We start from the raw sequence: 6,596 nt of genomic DNA, 5'->3' as shown, positions 1-6,596 counted from the left end.
CACTCTTGGCATTCTCTCAACCTGCTTCACCTGGAATGCTTTTCCAACAGTTGAAGGGGTTCTCACATATGCTGAGCACTTGCTGAATGCTTTTCCTTCATTCTGCGGTCCAACTCATCCCAAACCATCTCAATTGGGTAGAGTTTGGGTGATATTGGAGGACAGGTCCTCTGATGCAGCACTCCATCACTCTCCTTCTTGGTCAAATAGCCCTTACACAGCCTAGAGGTGGGTTGGGTCATTGTCCTGTTGAAAAACAAATGATAGTTCCACTAAACACAAACCAGATGGTATGGCGTATTGCTACAGAATGCCGTGGTAGCCATGCTGGTTAAGTAGCCTAGTGGTTAGAGCGTTGGACTAGTAACCGGAAGGTTGCGAGTTCAAACCCCCGAGCTGACAAGGTACAAATCTGTCGTTCTGCCCCTGAACAGGCAGTTAACCCACTGTTCCCAGGCCGTCGTTGAAAATAAGAATGTGTTCTTAACTGACTTGCCTGGTTAAATAAAGGTAAAATTAAAAATAAAATAAATATGCCTTGAATTTTAAATAAATCACTGACAGTGTCACCAGCAAAGCACCATCACACCACCCCTCCATGCTTCACGGTGGGAGCCACACATGAGACCTACTCTGCGTCTCACAAAGACAAAGTGGTTGGAAACAAAAATCTCAAATTTAGACTCATCAGACATATTTCCACCGGTCTAATGTCCAACGCTCAAGTTTCTTGGCCCAAGCAAGTCTCTTATTATTGGTGTCCTTTATTTATTTTTTTTACATTTAACTAGGCAAGTCAGTTAAGAACACATTGTTATTTAGAAAGACAGTCTACCAGGGAACCGGGGGTTAACAGCCTTGTTCAGGAGCAGAACAACAGATCAGCTCAGGGATTTGATTAAGCAACCTTTTGGTTACTGGCCCAACGCTCTAACCACTAGGCTACAGTTTAGTAGTGGTTTCTTTGTAGCAATTCAACAATTAAGGCCTGATTCACGCAGTCTCCTCTGAACAGTTGATGTTGAGATGTCTGTTACTTTGTTTATTTGGGCTGCAATCTGAGGTGCAGTTAACACTAATGAACTTATCCTCTGCAGCAGAGGTAACTCTGGGTCTTCCTTTCCTGTGGCCGTCCTCATGAAAGCCAGTTTCATCATAGTGCTTGATGGATTTTGCGACTGCACTTGAAGAAATGTTCAAACTCTTGACATTTTTCCATGTCTTAAAGTAATGATGGACTGTTGTTTCTCTTTGCTTATTTAGCTGTTCTTCACATAATATGGACTTGGTCTTTTACCAAATACCCTACTTTGTCACAACACAACTGATTGGCCCAAACGCATTAAGAAGGAAAGAAATTCCACAAATTAACTTTCAACAAGGCACACTTGTTAATTGAAATGCAATCCAGGTGACTACCTCATGAAGCTGGTTGAGAGAATGCCAAAGTGTGCAAAGCTGTCATCAAGACAAAGGGTGGCTACTTTGAAGAATCTAAAATATATTTTTGATTTGTTTAACACTTTTTGGGTTACTACATGATTCCATATGTGATATTTCATAGTTTTGATGTCTTCAATATTATTCTATAATGTAGGAAATAGTAAAAAATCAAGAAAAACCCTTGAATCATACACAGAATGAGCAGTATGGCTGGAGGGTCACGTCAGGATGAGCCTCCAGGAAGGGTACCACAATAGGGAGGAGGATGTCTTCCCTGTAACACACAGTGTTGAGATTGCCTGCAATGACAACAAGCTCAGTCTGATGATGCTGTGACACACCGCTCCAGACCATGACAGACCCTCCACCTCCAAATCGATCCCGCTCCAGAATATAGACCTCGGTGTAATGCTCATTCCTTCGACCATAAATGCAAATCTGACCATCACCCCCGGTGAGACATAACCGCGACTCGTCAGTGAAGAGCACTTTTTGCCAGTCCTGTCTGGTCCGTGCCCATAGGCGACATTGTTGCCAGTGATGTCTGGTGAGGACCTGCCTTACAACAGGCCTACAGGCCCTCTGTCCAGCCTCTCTCAGCAGACAGACTGAGCACTGATGGAGGGATTGTGCGTTCCTGGTGTAACTGGTGTTGCCATCCTGTACCTGTCCCGCAGGTGTGATGTTCAGATGTATCGATCCTCTGCAGGTATTGTTACATGTGGTCTGCCACTGCGAGGACAATCAGCTGTCCGTCCTGTCTCCCTGTAGCGCTGTCTTAGGCATCTCACGTATGGCAATTTATTGCCCTGGCCACATCTGCAGTCCTCATGCTTCCTCTTTGCAGCAGCATGCCTAAAGCACATTCACGCAGATGAGCAGGGACCCTGGGCAGCTTTCTTTTGGTGTCTTTCAGAGTCAGTTGAAAGGCCTCTTTAGTGTCCTACGTTTTAATAACTGTGACCTTAATTGCCTACCGTCTGTAAGCTGTTAGTGTCTTAACGACCGTTCCACAGGTGCATGTTCATTAATTGTTTATGGTTCATTGAACAAGCATGGGAAACAGTGTTTAAAACCTTTACAATGAAGATCTGTGAAGCTATTTGGATTTTTACGAATTATCTTTGAAAGACAGGGTCCAGAAAAAGGGCCGTTTCTTTTTTTGCTGAGTTTATATAAGGAATGGCTCTCCATGAACCAAACAAAGTATGTCTGTTCACAGAAGAATGCTATCTTTTCGTTCTGTTCTCTCAGACTAACAGAACACTGCAATCATTGGTGAACATAAAATTGGACCAAATACCAGGAATAGCAACGTTTTCTGCTGTTACAATATTTGAAGACGTTATTCAAGAGTCTGTCGACATTTCATGATGACAACAAAGCATCAAGCTAAATTGTTGCCACTAGCCACATTAGTGAAACTAGCTACATATTTAGAGGGTGCCTGCCCCTAGGCTACTCCAGTAAAAGAAAGGCAACAGGGAGCTAGAGTAAAATACAGTAGGGTGTGTGTTTGGCTTACTCTGCACAAAGCCTGCATGTCCTATAAAAGTCCCCTTAAGCTTATTAGCAGCTTAGCATTACCTCAGCAATTACCTCATCTGTTTAGTAACCAGGAAGTGGTGGGTTAAGGGTCATGGGCCACTTGTCAAAGGGTGTGTTGCAGATAAAGTATTTCCGGGTCAGTTAATCAGATGAGGCATTTTATTATAGGCTCACATTCCAGCTAGGATCTTTTGAATAGTTTGGATATTTTATCTGTCACTGATAATTATGCTTAAATTGTTGGTCCCCTGTTTCCTGAGCTAAAAGAAAAGATCCCAGAAATGTTCCATACGCACAAAATAGTAATTTCTCTCAAATTTTGTGCACAAATTTATTCACATGCCTGTTAGTGAGCAATTCTCCTTTGCCAAGATAATCCATTCAAGAAGTTGATTAAATAATAATAAGCCATTCTAAAATGTGCAGTTTTGTCACACAACACAATCCCACAGATGTCTCAAGTTTTGAGGGAGCGTGCAATTGGCATGCTGACTGCAGGAATGTCCACCAGAGCTGTTGCCAGAGAAGTGAAGGTTAAGTTCTCTACCATAAGCCTCCTCCAACATTGTTTTAGAGGATGTGGCAATACGTTCAACCAGCCTCATAACAGCAGACCATATGTAACCACGCCAGCCCAGGACCTCCACATCTGGCTTCGTCACCTGCAGGATGGTCTAAGACCAGCTACCCGGGCAGCTGATGAAACTGTGGCTTTGCACAACTGAAGAATTTCTGCACAAACTGTCAGAAACCGTCTCGGGGACATTCATCTGCGAGGTCGCGTCGTCCTCACCAGGTTATTGACCTGACTTCAGTTCGGCGTCATATCTGATGTCAGTGGGCAAATGCTCACCTTCGATGGCCGCTGGCACGCTGAAGACTTGTGCTCTTCATGGATGAATCCTGGTTTCAACCGTCCCGGGCAGATGGCAGACAGCATGTAAGGCGCAGTGTGTGTGAGCGGTTTTCTGATGTCAACATTGTGAACAGAGTGCTCCATGGTGGCGTTGGGGTTATGGTATGGTGTTAGTGGAATTTCTAAATTCCTATATGTTTTATAGCCAAATCAAATTCACACTCGCTCTAGTTCATTAATGAGGTGTAAGTTCATTAATTATGCATGAAGTAGATCGAGACCAGTCTTAAAAGCCAGGTAAACAGCGTTTAATTCAAGTGAGTACTAACCACATACACATATTTCCACAGGTTATAAACTGAAAATGACATCATCAGTTTCCCACACTCTCTCCGATTCCCACAATAGCCCAGTGTTTTCCGGTCAAGAGATGTCTTCTACTCCCCTCATAACCCAGACATTCCAATCTGTCTAAAAGATATCTTCTCCTCCACAAATGGTACATCAAGGACCATTCTTATCTGTCAGAAAAGATACATCATCCCTCTCCCTTAACCTCTTCAGTCGACCCTCTACTTTTTCGAACATTCTGTTAAAAATCGCGCAACATTTCAGCGCCCTGCTACTCAGGCCAGGAATATAGTATATGCATATGATTAGTATGTGTGGATAGAAAACACTCAGATGTTTATAAAACTGGTTAAATCACGGCTGTGACTATAACAGAACGTGTGTTTCATCGAAAAGGGCAGGAAAATCTGATCAATGAAAATGGAAATAAATATCCTTGCGCTACTTCCAGGAATTGTTCAAAGTGAACCGAATTACATGAGGCCGAGGTTACGGTGCCTACAGCTTCCACACGATGTCTAGAGTCTTGTCATTTGATTCGGCTTTGATTCTTGGTCAAACCGAATCAAGGGAACCGATTCCCTCCGGTCTCCGACCGGATGTTTTGGTCGAGCTCTCTCCAGACATTTTTTCAAGACGGACAGCTATAGAATTTACATCGCCTCCTGATGAATTTTATCGCTTATTAACGTGTACTAATACCTAAAGTTGCATTACAAAAGTATTTCGAAGTGTTTTGTGAAAGTTTATCACCGACTTTTTGAATTAAAAAAAATGACGTTACGTTATGAAACGCTATTTTTTTCCGTTTATCACACAGTCTTCATAGATCGATATCTAGGCTATATATGGACCGATTTAATCGAAAAAAAGACCCAATAGTGATTATGGGACATCTAGGAGTGCCAACAAAGAAGATGGTCAAAGGTAATGAATGTTTTATATTTTATTTTTTGTTGGCACTCCTTATTTTGTTTACGTCCCCTGCGGGTCTTTTGGGGTGTTACATGCCATCAGATAATAGCTTCTCATGCTTTCGCCGAAAAGCATTTTAAAAATCTGACTTGTTGCCTGGATTCACAATGAGTGTAGCTTTAATTCAATACCCTGCATGTGTATTTTAATGAACGTTTGAGTTTTAAGTAATACTATTAGCATTTAGCGTAGAGCATTTGCATTTCCAGAGCTCTAGATGGGATGCCTGCGTGCCAGGTAGGAGCAAGAGGTTAAACTTCCCGCGAGGTACAGACAATTCATTCGTTTTGCTTACATTTTCAGTAACAGCTTAACCAAGAGCCCATACATAATAGTATTAGAATAAATGGTTCTAATTGAAATGTATACATTATTAATCATTTCAACAATAATTTCCTCCAACAATCCTCCCTTTGATTAAATATTATACATTCAAATATACATCTAGTTTTATTAACATATTAACCTACTAATAACTAAGCTTATTATAAAGGTTTATCAGATTATCATATGAATAGACACATAACCAACATTATTATAAATGTTTATCCGACTCTTCACCCATCATTAATCAAATCTAACCTTAACTCCAACTGTTTTTAAACCTACATCAGAATCATAACTCTTCTTTCAGGATTTTCGTTACAATCTTTATTAAAAAACAGTCTAATATTGAAACAAAGTACAATCTAATTCCCCTTCATCTCAGCACTAGTCTCATCAAACATAAATTCCCCACAAATGAAAGATCCAGATTCGTCCACTTCCTCTGTAGACATGCCTTCAGTCCTCCACGGGTCAGAACCTGGAATCGGCCCACACCGCATCATCTATTGTCATAGATTACTCCAGAGTCCTGGAAATAATAACTTTCATACATACACGCAATCAACCACGTCCGTACAAAACTAACACAGTCACACAGGTGAAGGTAGCCCATAACACAACATTTTTCCATACACACTGTCAACCCACTTTAGTTCAGAGAAGTATCCACCCCAGAGTTTCTGCCAACCCGTGAGCCAGGGTGGTCAAACCAGCTGAGGCTTCGGGCACTGATTCGTCCGGAGCTGTGTTATTTGGGATGCAAGCACAAACATGGTCCTGATTATCACTCATACTTCTCCCTTTTCAGCCATTAACATATCTAATGCAATTCTATTCTGTCAGGCCTTCCAGCTGGTTGCTTCAGTCTGTTCTACAAAACCTTTAATAACACCTCTGGTATACCTGTTAAAGCGCTGTTGATTATCATAACTATAATTAATCCAGTCCACGATCTTGTGAGAGTAGAGCCCCGGAAATGCTTAACCTGTCAGTGCTAGGGCTGTTTACTGCCTCTACTGGTGGAATTTGGTGCCCTTATTAAACAGGATATATTTTTGTCAAAAGTTGCTAATATATGCATATAAAAAATATTATC

Source organism: Oncorhynchus gorbuscha, unplaced genomic scaffold (assembly GCF_021184085.1).
Source record: "Oncorhynchus gorbuscha isolate QuinsamMale2020 ecotype Even-year unplaced genomic scaffold, OgorEven_v1.0 Un_scaffold_8:::fragment_8:::debris, whole genome shotgun sequence".
NCBI classification, from domain to species: Eukaryota; Metazoa; Chordata; class Actinopteri; order Salmoniformes; family Salmonidae; genus Oncorhynchus; species Oncorhynchus gorbuscha.
This window is presented reverse-complemented; position numbering follows the sequence as displayed.